This window comes from Podarcis melisellensis, assembly GCF_964234715.1.
Source record: "Podarcis melisellensis genome assembly, chromosome: Z".
Classification (NCBI taxonomy): domain Eukaryota; kingdom Metazoa; phylum Chordata; class Lepidosauria; order Squamata; family Lacertidae; genus Podarcis; species Podarcis melisellensis.
This window is the reverse complement of record NC_138547.1, coordinates 7,297,414-7,313,592: the sequence shown is the minus strand read 5'-3', so window position 1 is coordinate 7,313,592 and position 16,179 is coordinate 7,297,414. Positions and strand designations below refer to the sequence as shown.

General features: G+C 43.9%; 1 protein-coding gene across 4 annotated transcripts in view; it reads right to left on the bottom strand.

Moving 5' to 3' along the window:
* Nucleotides 1-16,179, bottom strand: part of ASTN2 (astrotactin 2) — a 664,383-nt gene that overhangs the window by 206,392 nt on the left and 441,812 nt on the right. Inside the window, exon 1 of one of the 4 annotated variants that reach the window (XM_081896300.1) lies at nucleotides 15,882-15,979. The exons of 2 other annotated variants lie outside the window; for them this stretch is intronic. The gene's annotated coding sequence lies outside the window, so the exon portion shown is untranslated. Of the gene's footprint in view, nucleotides 1-5,498; nucleotides 5,518-15,881; nucleotides 15,980-16,179 lie in introns of those variants that run through there. One more of the 4 variants, XM_081896301.1, reaches the window with a different exon arrangement.

The following is a 16,179-nucleotide window of genomic DNA, read 5'->3' as shown; positions in this document are numbered from 1 at the left end:
TGAGTGTTCATTTTACACCTTGGTTTCCTTCCTTGAAGCCTGTGTTGAGGTACAATGTTAATAGCCATTGTGGAATGTGTTAATTGGTGATATATCCAGCACTCATCGGCACTTGTCATGGCTCTGTAAGGAGCACATCACACCAATCTTTAGCTTGGACTATTATATCATTTAAGAGGTGCCAGTGTTTCAAGTTAGGGTGCTTCCATGATTATTATTTTTTTGAAGAGTGTGTTGGTAATAACAAGGTTATGTGCTGCACATATAGTCAAAAGTAAAATTCCATTCTGGTTGCTGTTGCCAATTTCTTCTTTCGCAATAGTTCCTGGCCACAGATTGAAATCTCATGCAACTCTTTTGTTAAAATCACCCAGGAGGATAATCTCCTTAGGTGTCTCTGATAGGATGGCATCCAGCTGAGAATAATATTTTTCTTTAATGTCTTCATTGGCACCCAGTGTAGGTGCATAAAAACTTAGAATAGTCACCTGCTAGTTTTTGGTGAGTTTTATTTGAAGGGTTGAATGTTGCTCGTTAATGCCAGTAAGGACTTCTGACAAGAGCTTCACAAGATAATTTTTTATAGCAAAGCCTGCTCCGTGTATTCTTCATTCTTGTTCAGGTACATCTTTCCAGAAGAATGTATAGCCTCCTTTTTCTTCCTTCAATTATCCTTCTCCTGCTTTTTGAGTTTCTTGAAGTGCTGCAATATCAATATTAAAACAACACAACTCTCTGACAATGATTGCAGTCCTGCATTCAGGGTGCTCATTATCTGTGTTATTCAACAAAGTGCGTATATTACATGTTCCAAATTTCAATTGTCTTTTACAACCGCTGTGTGGTGATCCAGTCAGGGGGGAAAGAAGCAGACTATGTTTAGGGCACTTTTTCTAGCCCCTCCCCTTTTCAGGGTAAGCAGAGTGAATCCTAAATAGGACCACTTATAGGAACGTGCAAGCCCACTTGTGGTGACAAGATGATGATCCCGCAAGTGAGACACAGAATACTATGGACACAATGGCCATGAAACACTTGTTTCATGCTGTCCTCACAGTATGGCTTGGCGGAGGATTATTAGGAAATTGTAATGTGTACCAATGGTTGGTGTCTATTTAGTGCTCAGTGCTGCTTCAAATACCAATGCCAAATTGAAATTTGGTTCCCACTTCAATGCATGCCAAAGCTTCTATCAACTTCAGTGGAGCAAAGGACTTGTACAGATTCTGATTTGGAACATTCATCCTGAACCCCTAGCTCAGTGCTTGGGGCAAGGCGGCTGCCCCCTTACTTTCTGACAGCCCCCTAAGTAAAAGGACAGAGTAGTAATTTGACTTAAACTGAAGGCACTGGGGGTAGGGGAGATGGGTTTTATTAAGGGCTACACAGTTCAAGCCCCTCACCCCCAGAATAAAGCCTAGAATAGAGGAGGTCCTTCTGTTACAGAGAGAGGCTATAGAACCCAGCCTCTTGGATAAAGCATTGTTCTGAGTGAATCTCAACCCCCCGTCTCTCCTGCTTCCTCATTCGTCACATCTATGGGTGCTACTATGTGGCCTCTGTCTTTGAGCTCTTTGCTTTCTGACTTTCAAGGCTCGCTGGGAGATGTAGTGTTTGGGATGCTTTCTAATGACACCATGTCAGTCAGCTGTCACGCTGCTTCTGCCTCCTCCTCTCCCTTATTTCCCAGCTTTCCCCCTCATCTGCCTCTGAACTGTGACCTCCCACAAACCACTGTTGTAAATCTATACTGTCTTCCTCTTCCTCTACCCTGGAAGGGTCAGAATGGGGAGGCAGTCTCCGCCATTCCTCCTCTGCCCAGTCCCTGATACCTTGGCAAGGTTCCCTTTAATGCCTTTTCATTTGGTGGTACTGGGTCATTCACAGAGGGTCTTGGCACTGCCATTTTATGTAATTTCTGACAATCCCCCCAAATGTGGTGTCATTCTGTGGAATTGTGGGGAATTTAAATTGCAACTTGGTGCTGGAGGATTTTTTTTATTTTATGGGTGCCCTGGAAAGGCATCAGCAATGGGGACAGGTGGGGGAAGCCCTTTGGACCTCCTTTAGGGATGAAAGGTAAGGTGTGTAATATATCTAAGTTATTATTATAATTGTAAAACCAATTTTCTGTCACACTGCTTAATAATGTGGAGTAACTGTGCAATAATCCCAGGTTAAATTTAGAATAATAAAATCTTAAGAGACAAGGAAAACCTCCTAGGTCAGCTAATTCCATGCCTAGCCATCAGCTGCAAGGTGAAGAGAACAGGGAGGTACAAAGAGAATCATGCCCGATTCTGAAAAGCTTACGATCCAGGCAGTGAGGAAAACCTGGAGACTTCCTCAACCCACCTTGACTTTAGGACTATAGAAGAGCTGGACTTTGGTGAGAAGCTCCCCATGCTACTAGACAGAATGCAGTAGGTATTGCTGGTGATAGGTATTCATTTGTCTCATACAAAATGGTGATACAGAGGAAGGCCAGGGAGCCTTCTACAGCCTGGGGCCCACATTCCTTTCTGGGTGACATGCCAGTTATGGGCAGGGTCAGAGGCAAAAGTGGGCAGAGTGATGAATGAAACATTTACCTTTATACCGGCAGCCAAGAGTTCAGGGACACATTCCTCCCAGGCAAAAACATTCAAGGACAGTGCATAGTAGTTCTGGTGAGGAGTGTGGCCTGAGGACAGTTGTGAGGGCCACACAGAGAAGACTAGAGAGGCATATTCAGTGGCCAGGCCCAAGATTCCTTACCCCTGGCAAAGAGTGGCACTTTATTATAGAAGCATACTCTACATCTAAGTTTGTACTAGGAGGACATCCATTCATGCACCTTTTTCCTCCATGCCACATCAAGCATCTGAATTAGTTCCTTTTTTCTATGTTAACTCCCTCCATTCTAATCCTCTCATGGTCTTCCATGAAGACTTTCCTGGACTACTGCTGCTGCACCAGCTGTCTGGCATTCTTTGCCTTCAAAAACATCTAACATTGGAAAATCCAGGCCTGGTTTTAAAATAACACCATCCTGCACATGAGCACACCCAACTGTAGGACTGTCCTATGTGATGAAAGGCTCATGTTTTTTGTTTTCACCTATGTTGTGTCTTGCCAATTATGTAAATGTCTGAGAGGTTTTGCCAATTTCCCATTGCCAGCTCATGCCCAGAGGTGCAATGGGAAAGCTCCACACCAAGAAATTTCCAATTTACTGCCTCTTTTTGTTTCCCATGACTAAACAGGAAATAGCTTGACGTGTCAGAGGTTCCATTTGGAAGAAGAAACTCACATTTGAGTCCTGTTGAACTGTTATAATACAGTGGTACCTTGGTTTACAAACTTAATCCGTTCCAGAAGTCCGTTCTTAAACCAAAACCATTCTTAAACCGAGGCACACTTTCCCTAATGAGGCCTCCCGCTGCCAGTGCCCTTCCACCGTTCAGTTCGCTTCCATTCTAAGACCAAGGTAAAGTTCGCTAACTGGGACACTACTTCTGGTTGTGCGGAGTTCGTAAACCAAACAGTTTGTGAACTGGGCTGTTCTTAAACCGAGGTACCACTATACTCACAACATATCTGCAGAGGGGAAAAATCTGTCTGAGTTATCTTTTTCACCTTCCTTTTTCACTGTCATTTAATATTACCATAATAAAAATATTGTTATTGTACTCCACTTCCTTTGGAACCGTCCCACATCCTGCTACCAACACCACTACCACACCCCTTTCCATCAGCATAAAATCTTCTTCCCTCCCACCATGGCTTGCCTATTTTTAGAACTGGCTCTTCCCAGTATCTCTTCTAAGTTGAGTGAAGGATGATCTGGCGCTTTGGTGGCAGGAGTTTCCTCCCTAACCATTCAGCCCAATTAACGCTGCTGCATGAGAAGGCCCTTTTTGTGCTTGGTGATTATCTGTGAAAATGCAAATCTGAACTTCCTTCACCACAGCAAGCTAACAAGATAATGACTATTTTCACTCACTGAACAGATTACAAACATCTGTGGAGAAGATGCAGTGTGTTCTATGGTGCAGGAAAGGTGGGTGGAGAGCAAGCTATGGGAAGCTGTTTCTTTCCAGTTTTCTTAGGAAGTAAGAACACTTGGTAAGGGAGGCGGGTGGTGCTGTGGGTTAAACCACAGAGCCTAGGACTTGCCGATCAGTAGGTCAGCAGTTCGAATCCCCGTGACGGGGTGAGCTCCCGTTGCTCGGTCCCTGCTTCTGCCAACCTAGCAGTTCAAAAGCACGTCAAAGTGCAAGTAGATAAATAGGTACCGCTCCGGCGGGAAGGTTAACAGCGTTTCCATGCGCTGCTCTGGTTTGCTAGAAGCGGCTTAGTCATGCTGGCCACATGACCTGGAAGCTGTAAGCCGGCACCCTCGGCCAATAAAGCGAAATGAGCACCGCAACCCCAGAGTCGGCCACGACTGGACCTAATAGTCAGGGGTAACTTTACTTAAGAACACTTGGCAGGAACTACATGGCATGGAGGCAGGGAACCCCCCCCCCCCCCCAGCTCTAATAGTTATGTTCTACTTCTGGTCTTGGAGGTCATTTGCCTCTGGATTCCAGCTGATATGAATCACAGGTAGGGAGAATGTTGTTGCACTCCTTTTTGTGGGGTTCCCAGAGGCATCTGGTTGCTCACTGTGAGAACAAAGTGCTGGACTAGATGGACCATTGGCCCAGTGTTCTTACTCCACTGTCACAGAAGCTCTTTGCCAATGCTGTTGGGTTCAATCTGGCAGTGTTGGGGAACCTGTCATCCTCCAAATGTTGTGTCGCTGCAGCTCTTGTTACCATTTGCCAGGGTGAATGGAACAGGGAATTTGAGTCCATCAGCATATCAAGGGCCACATATTCCATGCTCCCTTGCTGCAACTGGGACCTAACCACTTCACCCCTGACGGCTCATCCATGCTTTCGCTTGTCTTATGCATAGAAAGTATAGGTCCAAGCAGTTTCCCCCTTGCCCTGCTTCTTTCCCAGGGAAAATCTGCTCTTTAGCTCAAAATCAGAGTAAACATCAATCTTGCTCAATCTCTGCTGGAAGAGCGTTCCATAACACAGAACCTGTGGCAGTAAATGCTTGACTTCTGATTGAGATCAATCAGGTCTCTGTAACATTTTTTTGTGGGCAGGGGGGCAGGACTCAGGCAGTCCCTAAGGTATCCTGGACAAAAGTTGTTCAGGGCTCTGTGTACCAACAAAAAAGCCTTGAACATCGCCTGCTAGCATATCAACCGACAGAGTACCGTATATGTTAGCAGACATGTCGCCCCACCAGCAGTCTAGCCACTGCATTCTGCCCCACTGGTGTTTCCAGACCAGTCCACAAGGTCATATAGGTATTCCACCCTTCTGTATTAAAATATACTTGGGGCTGCTTACATATTAACAATAATATAACAATATATGACAGCATATGAACAGCAGCAGCAGCAACACTTTAAAAGCAGAGAACATTAAAAGCAGCCAGTTTTTGGAAAATAGTACCTGGAATATGTCTTGAATTTACTAAAGGCACAGTTTTGCTTTATTCAGAGCAGCTATTCCATCTACTAGTTTACATTTCACACCCTCCACTGAAGATCTAAATAGCAAAACCAGACAAAGAGAATACAGACAATGACAAAATATGCTACGTAATGTTGCCCAATCTGTAGTTATTCAAAGCCTAGCATTTGGCAGGGGGATAGGTGGGAGGAGCCATACGTTAAATTAATATCAGACCCTTTCGGGTTCCCTCCTTATATTGTTTGCAGAGTTGGGCACAGTCAAAACGGATGAAAGCCCCAAAGATCTGCAGCTAATACACTGCCTTCTTACCACCTTAACCAATGCTGCGGAGGGTATGTGCAGCCTTGCAGAAACAAGTAAGGTGTTTACCCACTTGTGTTGCAACAAGGCTCCCCTGACCTTGGGGAGCTCATCTGCATGCAGAGAAATGCAAAGGCCAAATTATCTAAAAGAGACGTTGGCACGGGCAAGAAGAGTCGGCTTGTTCAAAATGGATCTTGAGGAACTAATGCTGTTCTCGGATGGCAGGAGAGCTTTTTTTTCGCACACTGCTTTGAATTTCCCTGCGTGAGCCTGCATATCAAGTGGGAGCCGACGGAGCCAGCCAATTGCCACGAGAGTACCAGAGTACCGCTCCCCCGCTTAAACTGCAAAAGGCTCAGTTTTTCTCTCTAGCCAGCACGTCCCTCAGTCCAATCCTTCAGCACAGCATGTGCTGTGGAGGTATTAGCCCGGGTTCAAAAACTATCATTACCCTCCAACCAATATGTCCGAGGCTTTAGAGCGCTGAACAGGTAATAGAATTGCGCGTGCACACATACAAAAACCCATAATAAAAGGGAATGAAATAGAAGCCAGCCCCGGGGAAGCAGATCTATCTATTATGCCAAGCTGAAGGGTAAGAGGTAAACAAGCTATTCAAGGCACCGAGAAATGTGGTGCTCTTCAGGGCAGGAATAATAAACAGACCAATTATTCTTTTTACATTTAGGTACTGCAAAGGACCCCTCTTTTTAAAATCAATGAAATTAATTTAATGTTGTTACATGCTTTACATTTAATATTCCCCAAGAGCTATTCAAAATGTGCTCAAAGATCTAAAGGGTCTTCCTTCATCCTGAGATCAGAATCACAGGCTTTTGTTTGACAGGGTTGGTCAATAAACCAGAGATACAAGACCTTTCCTGGAAATACATAACTAAGAGGTAAAGAGAAAGGCCAAAATATTACCAAGCTAAATAATCCCACCTGACCCTTAATTGAAGGAAATTTCCTTACACCAAATCAGAGAATTAGTTCATCTAGCTTCATACTGTCTGCACAGACTGGCAGCAACTCTCTAATGTTTAAAACAGGGCATGTTTAAAACAAGCCCTACTTGGGGATGCCGGGAGTTGAACCCGGGATCTTCTGCATGCAAAGGAGATGCTCTGTCATTCAGCAATGGTTTCCCCCCATAATGCTTCTACTTTTTTTTGCTCATAAGATTTTATTAAGGTTTTTTTGTAATACATTAAGATAAACGAAACAAATGTAGACAAAAACAAAGAAACTGAAAATGTAGAGTCCTCTCTCAAAGGTAGATCTTAATCCTTTGATTAAGATCAAAGAAGGGGGTGGACCCTCCCAGCTCTCACCTGGGAGCTTCCCTTTCTTCTCCCAGCCTCCCACCCTGGGAGATCTTCCCTTCCCTGCCTCTCACACAGAGACCTTCATCAACCATCCATCACCTTCATGTGCGTACAATCCCCCATAATGCTTCTGCTGATCCTCAAGCTGCTTTTCCTCTGCACTGGATTTTACATTGCAAACTTCAGATGGGAGTCTTTTCTAGCCCTACTTGCTGAGCTATAGCCTTTCTTTTCACAATATCCTCATTCATATGCTGGCCTTTTTAGTATGAGCCAACAAGCCAGACTCTCATAATTCTGCAGGCACACAGAATGGACTAAGGGGGTGCACTACGTAAAGGGGCTTACAGTTCATGCTGCTCACTGCAAGGAAAGACATATGTCTACCATATGTTCACATTTAAAAAAATGGAACAGTTGTTGGTACTTCTCTAGGGCTTATGCTTAAGGAGTTAGCCTCACTTCTATTACAGTTAGGACAGGAGCATGACAGCAGCCACCAGGTTATAAATAAATGCACTTATTTAATTATTTTTAACCTATATCCCACCCTTCCTCCTGAAGCAGCCCAGAGTGGCAGATACATCACCCCTAACAAGGCCTCGCCTCCCAATGATAGGTTTCAAGATCACTGATATTGGGGAAGCAATTCTTTTAGGTACTTGGGTGCTAGTAGCACCTTGTCTTGGGCTTAGTAGCTTGCTGGCAGCCTGTGCAATGCTTTCAGGATTGGTGGCACACAGTCCCACTGAGATGCCCCACTTACTATCCTAACATATGAGAATGGGGGGAATATCATTTGGTTTATCAATGGTTACTGACTACAATGACTATATGGAACTTCCAGGATCTGTCACAGGATGCCTCCAAGGGGAAAGAGACTTAATGCTGGCCACCAGACAAAGGCTTTTTAAACCTGACTTGTCCCACCCTAGAACCCTAGGAGCCTTCAAAAGGGAGTTGCTGCCACAGGCATTATGAGTAGAAGATATCGGAAGGTATCTGAAGAAGTGTGCATGCACACGAAAGCTCATACCAATAACAAACTTAGCTGGTCTCTCAGGTGCTACTGAAAGGATTTTTTTTTTATTTTGAGTAGAAGATTGTGAGCCATGGGGGTGGGCAGTGTGTGCATATGAATTCAGTGGTGCTTAGATTATTTTTTGGTTTCTATTTTGTTATTGTTGTTTTATAAATTTAATTTTGTTTTATAGATTATGACTGATGTAGTACTTTGTGAATCCTATAATATGACTTTTTTTGTAATAGTACTGTTTATCTTATTTTTTTAGTTGTTTTGTTAGTAGTGTTTTAGGGATGGCTATTGCTTTAGGGATGGCTACTGCTTTGTTATTCTATAAGATTTATGTCGTATTTGTTATGTTCTATTACATTATTATTTATTGTTTGTAAGCTGCTTTGTGATTAATTTGAATGAAAAGTGACATAGAAATATAATCAATCAATCAATTTCTGTCACTGGATAATAATTGTGGGAGTGGGATACTGATCTCATGGTCAGACCACAGCTGAAATACTGTGCCTGGTTCTGGGCATCACAATTTAAGAAAGATATTGACAAGCTGGAACATGTGCAGAGGAGGACAACCAAGATGTTTAAGGGTCTGGAAACCAAGCCTTATGAGGAACAATTGAGGGAGCTTGGTATGTTGTTGTTTGGTGTTGTTGTTGTTGTTGTTGTTGTTGTTGTTGTTGTTGTTGTTGTATCCCACCCATCTGGCTGGGTTTCCCCCAGGCACTCTGGTCGGCGTACAGCAAATATAAAAAGGTAGTAAAATGTCAAACGTTAAAAACTTCTGGATACAGGGCTGCCTTCAGATGTCTTCTAAACGTTGATTTGTGGTTGTTTTTTGCCAATTATTTTTATTGATTTTCCAAATTATTACAAATCAAACCAAATTAATTCAGTTTAATACAATTTCTTTAATTAAAAAAAAGGGTTTCCCACTCTCGTTATAGGCTATGTCCAACATGTATCCTCACTGCTGTGTCAATTCTCATTTAGTCTCTAGATGACATCACTTCATATTTGCCAATAGTACTGGATTCATTCAGTTGCCCCTTTATAGCCCTGGAAACAGCTCAATTAAACCTTCGTGTATATAATCCAAATAGCATGTGTATTTTTTCCCCATTGAACTCCTTTTCCTACTCAAATCCTCTTGCTCACTGTTCCAGTTGTAGATCTTTCCCTGGTTGAGTGTCTGTTTTGTATGTGTGTTCATTCAAGGATGCATAGCATTCCAATGATAACACAGCCACACAGCAATCCGTCTGACTGCAGCCAAACATGCAGAGCAAATCTTCCAGACCTTTTCTCTGAGCCATTGGATCCTACCCTGTTATGCCTTCCTCTCCAGTGCCGGTTGTAACACAAGTCTCTCTCAAATTCTGCCTCTCCTCAACTCGATAGCAGTTAAGCAGTGGGTTATTTTTTCACTGCATTCCTTCTCTCACAACGCCCCATCTGGAGATGGTAATAAATATCACCCATTCACTCCTCGATCAAGGGGGATAAAGTGTTGACGTATAAAGCTGTGTTGACGTACAAAGCCATATTGAATTCCTTGTAAAACATAAATCAAATGTATTCCCCTCCTTCTCATCCAAGAAGAAACATACAAACAAATACACATGCCTCTTTCCATTGTACAGGGGAGGGCAGAGGGAAAGGAAACCATATCCAATAATCATAAGAAAACATCAAGCACCCTGCCTTCCTCTTTCCCCATTCATGCCTGTTGCAGGAATTTTTCAAAGCTTTAAAATATCATTCAAATACTTTCAAAAGTATCAGTTCCTTCAGCAACTGATTAATTGCAGCCTGTTTGCATATCCTGCTTCAGAAATGCCTCATGATTCATCCAATTAGCTGAATTAAGGAGGAACATTGCCACAAATCATGCTGGGAAATGGAGGCTCATTCCTTGGCAGGGGCTTGCTCCCAGGTTACTTCTGTTTTGCCTTCCAAAGTAGCAGACATGGGTTCAAGTGGCGCTGCGGGTGCCACAGTCTTTCTAGTAACCCTGGAAAGTTTCGGGAAGATTTATGCCTCATTTCCTCCCTCCCCACTGCCTGAACTGCTCCTGGAGGGGTGGCAGAGAATGCCCACCATTAAATGTGGGGGTGCCCAGAAACCCTAAAGTTGTGTAGTTCTTTATCTTCTTAAAATCTGATGGGTGGGCATTCCCCAAGGAGGGCGCCACTGCCAAGAAGGCCTTCTCCCTGGTTCCCTGTAACTTCTCACAGTGAGGGAACAGCCAGAAGACCCTCAGAGGGGGACCTCAGTGTCTGGGCTGAGCGATGGGGGTGGAAACGCTCCTTCAGGTACACTGGACTGAGACCATTTAGCTTGGAAAAGAGGAGACTGAGAGAAGATATGACAGCCATCTCCAATATTTCAAGGGCTGTCACAAGGAAGACAGAGAAAGCTTGTTTTCTCCTGCTCTGGAGGTAGGACATGAACCAATGGGTTCAGGTTATAAGAAAGGAGATTCCAACTAAACATTAGGAAGAACTTTCTAACAATAAGAGCTGTTTGACAGAGAAATGGTCTCACTTGAGAAGTTATGGACTCTCCTTCCTTGCATTTTTTAAAGCAGAGGTTGGATGGCCATCTGTCATGGATGTTTTGGTTAGCTTCCTGCATGGCAGGGGGTTGGACATAGAATCATAGGGTTGGAAGGGACCCTGAGGATCCTCTAGTCCAACCCCCTGAAATACAGGAATATTCAGCTGCCCATACAGGGATTGAACCTGCAACCTTGGCATCATCAGCACCATGCCCTAACCAACTGAGCTATCCAAGCTAACCTGTTAGTCACTGCGAGAATGAAATGCTAGATATATCAGGAGTGGGGAACTGCAGGGAACCGCGAGAAAGCAAAGAACATCAGTTGCTCTATCCTATTTTGCCTCTGTCACTGTCCATCACTGGCATATGGTCTCTACATGGATGGACCTTGGTAATATGGCATCCTGTGTGAGGCCGAAACTAGATGCTCCTCACCAGAGCTGCCTTCCCAAAGATGGGTAAGGGAGGTGCTGGGTTTTGGGAAGGAGGTCTTCCGTCTCCTTCTCAAAGCTGGGCAAGCACTAAGTAGGCTTTGGGCAGCAGGCGGGCACACTCTGGGACCCTGCTACAGCTCTCATGCCTCCATCCCAAAGCCCAGTGCCTCTGGCTCAGAGCTCTGTGCAGGGCAACCAGCCAAGATGCCCTAAATCAGCCTGTCTCTGGAAGGTTTTCCATAAAGAAAGGTGGCCCCCATTGTCTTGTTGTTGTTGTTAATGTATACAGGTGCCTTTGGTCTGATTCAGCAGGGCTCTTCTTTATGTTCTTAAAGGGCAATAAGGTGAGGTAGGGATGTATAGCCCAAGGTTTCATTTTCAAATTCTTAAGATCAGGTTCAGTTTGGGCCATGTGAATAATCCATAACTGAGTGGCAAACCAGGAGAAAGAAAGTAGGTGATAAGGAAGGGTGGGGTCTGGGGAAAGGATGTCGGGGGAGGGGGGAAATGACACTGCTTGCCAGCTCTTGGTTGCAGGAATTGCTCTCTAGCTGTCATGCATGACCCATAATCATCATGGAGTTTTATTGAGAAGCAACATTGAGGGAGATGCCAAGTGACAGCTTTAAAATTAACTTGCCAAAACTTCCCATCAATATTATGACAATTCCTCCCTCGTCGGTTCAGTGACCCAACATGAAGCATGACAACATTAACATAACTTTGCTGAAACAAAAGCCTGCCATTCTGGAACTGAATAGTCAGGCTTACTATATAAAGACACCCTCCTCCTCCCTGGAAGAAAGGGGGGGAGGTGAACTGAATTTTTGTGAATTTTGACTCACATGCTTAAATTGTTTGTGTTTAATCAGCACAGGGGTGGAATTTTGTCAAATAGAAAAGCAAACAACATGAAAAGGAAATTGAAAATGAGTTGTTTTGTCCAGTGTTGTTTTCATATTAAATACATCTCAGAGAGAGTTGTGTAAAAGCTGCTTCATCCCCCGCCCCCAACCACCAAGAAAGGAGATTTTGACTAAGCCTTAGGAAGAACTTCCTGTCAGTAAGAGCTGTTTGACAGTGGAACATAAAGCCTCCTAATGTGGTGGACTCTCTACTGAAGGTTTTTTAAACAGAGGTTGGCCTCCATACGTTGTTGGACTACAACTCCCATCACCCCCATGCATAATGCCAGCAGGGGCTGATGGGAGCTGGATTCCAACAACATATGGAGCTCCCCCACCCCCCAGACCTAGAGGTTATGATGAAGTAGTATATAAATTCTATCATTATCATTATCATTATAGTGTACAGTGGTACCTTGGGTTAAGAACTTAATTCATTCTGGAGGTCCGTTCTTAACATGAAATTGTTCTTAACCTGAGCTACCACTTTAGCTAATGGGGCCTCCCGCCGCACGATTTCTGTTCTTATCCTGAAGCAAAGTTCTTAACCCGAGGTATTATTTCTGGGTTAGCTGAGTCTGTAACCTGAAGTGTCTGTAACCCGAGGTACCACTGTAGACAATACTGAGTTAGATGGACCAATGGTCTGACTTGGTGTGAATCAACTACCCAACAGTATTCCTAGGTACTACCTGATAAAGGTGCTCAGGATAGATTCTTGCAGTACCGACTGTTGCTTCCCTGCCATGCCATCTTGCACAGTGGGTTGTGATTATTCTATTTATTATGGAAACTGAAGCTACTAAGGCACAGGAAGCAGGCTGACTCATCCATGTAGCTAAAGGGATCCAAGGAGCTGTAAATCCCTTTAAAAGATGCAGCCCCCCTGTTCCACTTTGTTGAAAAAGGCTTTTAATCCCCGGCATTAGGGCAGCTTCCTGCTATGTTTCACTTGCATCAAATTAAGGGCTGCTCAAACAGCTGGTGTCCTTAATGCTCAGAGAGGTTCTTGAATATCTTAACCGGGATCTTTGGCACAAACAAGATAAAAAAACAGAAACAAAAACAAAAAACCTAAAAAGCAAAGCATTCCCAATCACAGGGAGATACGTAAACAGCTTATGTACCCTGCACAGAGTACTTTATAACCCATATGCCATTTATCTTAAATGCAGTCTTGGGTGGAAGGCTGTATTTATTTCTCTTCTTCCATTGGGAAACTGAGGGAAGAGAAAACAAGAATTGAGTAACAAAGCTTGAACAAATAGCAGAGGAAGAAAAAAGTCTCCAGAGTTGGGGCTTTAACTGCAGATAAAATATAACTGAGTGGAAAGTGTCCATATTTCCCCACAGAGTGTATGTAGAGGGGAAAGCCCTCCTCCTCTAGAGGACACACAGAAGTATGGAGGTTCCCTTGCTGAAGTTTTGTAGAACAGGAGTAGAAAACCGATGAACTCAGCTACATTGACAAAGAAAAAAACGCTTTATATGTGCTGTATGGGATGCAAGTGGCGCTGTGGGTTAAACCACAGAGCCTAGTAAGAACACTTGGTAAGGGACGCGGGTGGTGCTGTGGGTTAAACCACAGAGCCTAGGACTTGCCAATCAGTAGGTCAGCGGTTCGAATCCCCGTGACGGGGTGAGCTCCTGTTGCTCGGTCCCTGCTCCTGCCAACCTAGCAGTTCAAAAGCACGTCAAAGTGCAAGTAGATAAATAGGTACCACTCCGGCGGGAAGGTAAATGGCGTATCCGTGCTCTGCTCTGGTTTGCCAGAAGCGGCTTAGTCATGCTGGCCACATCACCTGGAAAAACTGTCTGCGGACAAACGTCGGCTCCCTTGGATAATAAAGTGAGATGAGCGCTGCAACCCCAGAGTGGGTTATGACTGGACCTAATGGTCAGGGGTCCCTTTACCTTTATGTGCTGTATATGCATTATAACACTGTGACACCAGATGGTGCTGTGGAGTTCCATTTTTGCCAACTCAATTTCTTATACAGTGGTACCTCAGGTTAAGAACTTAATTTGCTCAGGAGGTCCGTTCTTAACCTGAAACTGTTCTTAACCTGAAGCACCACTTTAGCTAATGGGGCCTCCTGCTGCCACCGCACCGCCACTGCACGATTTCTGTTCCCATCCTGAGGCAAGGTTCTTAACCCGAGGTACTACTTCTGGGTTAGCAGAGTCTGTAACCTGAAGCGTCTGTAAGCTGAGGTACCACTGTACAAAGTTTACAATGTGTTTAACTGAAACACTTCTTTGATGTGTCTGGATCCAGCCCATGACTCTTCAAGATGTTGCTGAACTAGAAGTTCCATCACTCCTGACCACCGGCCATGCTGGCTGGAGTTGATTTCAGAGGTTGTGTTGCCAAAGATAGGGAAAATAATTTTTCCAGGGATTTCCCTGTTCTGTTTACCAACATGTTATTTTTTTGGCTAATGGAGGGAAGTCTGCAGCTTACTCCTCTGGACTGGGGGAAAATGTGATGTCAGAAATACTAAATATGGTGTCCATTTGCAAAGCAGAATAGTATGAAGAGCTGTTTCTTGGTTTACTTTTATTCATGACAGATACACATGAAATTTGTCAGAACGTTACAATTTCTGCCCCAGGACCCATTAGCAAAAATGTAAAGTCAAAAAAATGGTCTGGACCACAGCTCTATATCAATAAGCTGTGAAACTGTTGTGAGCCACAACAAAATATTTTATAGACATGAAAAATCAATATTTAAACTCACACAGCTGTGAAACTCACTGGGTAGCCTTGGACAGGTCACTAGCTCTCAGGCCAACCCATCTCACAGGGTTGTTGGGAAGCACTTCTAAGCTGCCAGAAAGAAAGGCACTGGATTTCTAAGAATTTCAGCTTGCATTTCAGATTTCTAAACATTGTGGTTACAGGAAAGCTGAACAAGAATAGGTGACATTAAATAATTCCTTCCTCTATTACCCACCCCCATCCTTTCTCTCCTGAGCTGCCCCTTTCATCTGGAACTCCCTGCCACTGCCTTTTGACACCTGTGTTGGCAGAAAACCTGAACCCACAGCTGAAGCACACACAATAAAACTTTATGAAAGAATGCAACCATTTTAAAGCAATGAGGGAAGAACACAAAACTTCAACACAATGATTTAAGCACCATAATGCACCAGTCGCTACAGAATAGTAGGTGGTGAGGCAGTAACATGGGATGAAAGCATTCAAAATGCTAGGTAAAGAGTAATGCTCATCAGGGCTATAGAACTCTGTGCTGTCCTACATCTGAGGCAGTTATGTCCATTGGCACAGCAGTGGCAGTTATTAAGTCTTTTGTGTGAGAGCAGCAGGTATTTTCTGTTGTGCTGCTGTCTGCCTCAGAGTTAGTCAGTATGCAACAGTATTTGTCTCAGAGACAAGCCTATGTAAGATGTATCAGCAATGTAAATAACACCTGTCTTGTATATTTAATCTAACAAGTGCAAGTACACTGAGTAAAAGTTATATGTGGACAAGATGGTTGGACAATGTTCTTGAAACTACCAACATGAATTTGACGAAACTGCGGGAGGCAGTGGAAAACAGGAGTGCCAGGCATGCTCTGGTCCATGGGGTCACGAAGAGTAGGACAAGACTAATTACTAAACAAAAACAACAACAACAACAAAATTTAAACTTTAAATGGAGAATGTCTTGCATAGTTTTTACAGGAGGGAAAAGGGAACTAATTAAAGGGTCAAACAACTCGGGATCTCTCCTGCATAACTCTGTAAATGGGAACTAAAGTAATTCTCACAGGTAGCACCGCTCACCTCGCGCTGGTGGAACCAATCCAGTGCTTCTGCTGGTGTGCTTGTACAATGCCAAACTCACCATCACCTTTCCCCCTCACCTTTTCATCCTGGTAAGCAGCAGTGAGCAGTAACACAACCAGCTCAATGTCAGGTCAAAAGCACCGCCCCATCCTACCATCCTCTGATGAGTAGATTGAATGTACAGCTAACTATGGAACTCAAGCTACACAGATGTGTATATAGTAAACCTGCAACTTATGCAGGGGTTTAAGTTCCTGGGATCGTACCTAAAGCCAAAACTGCATATAGTCAAAAA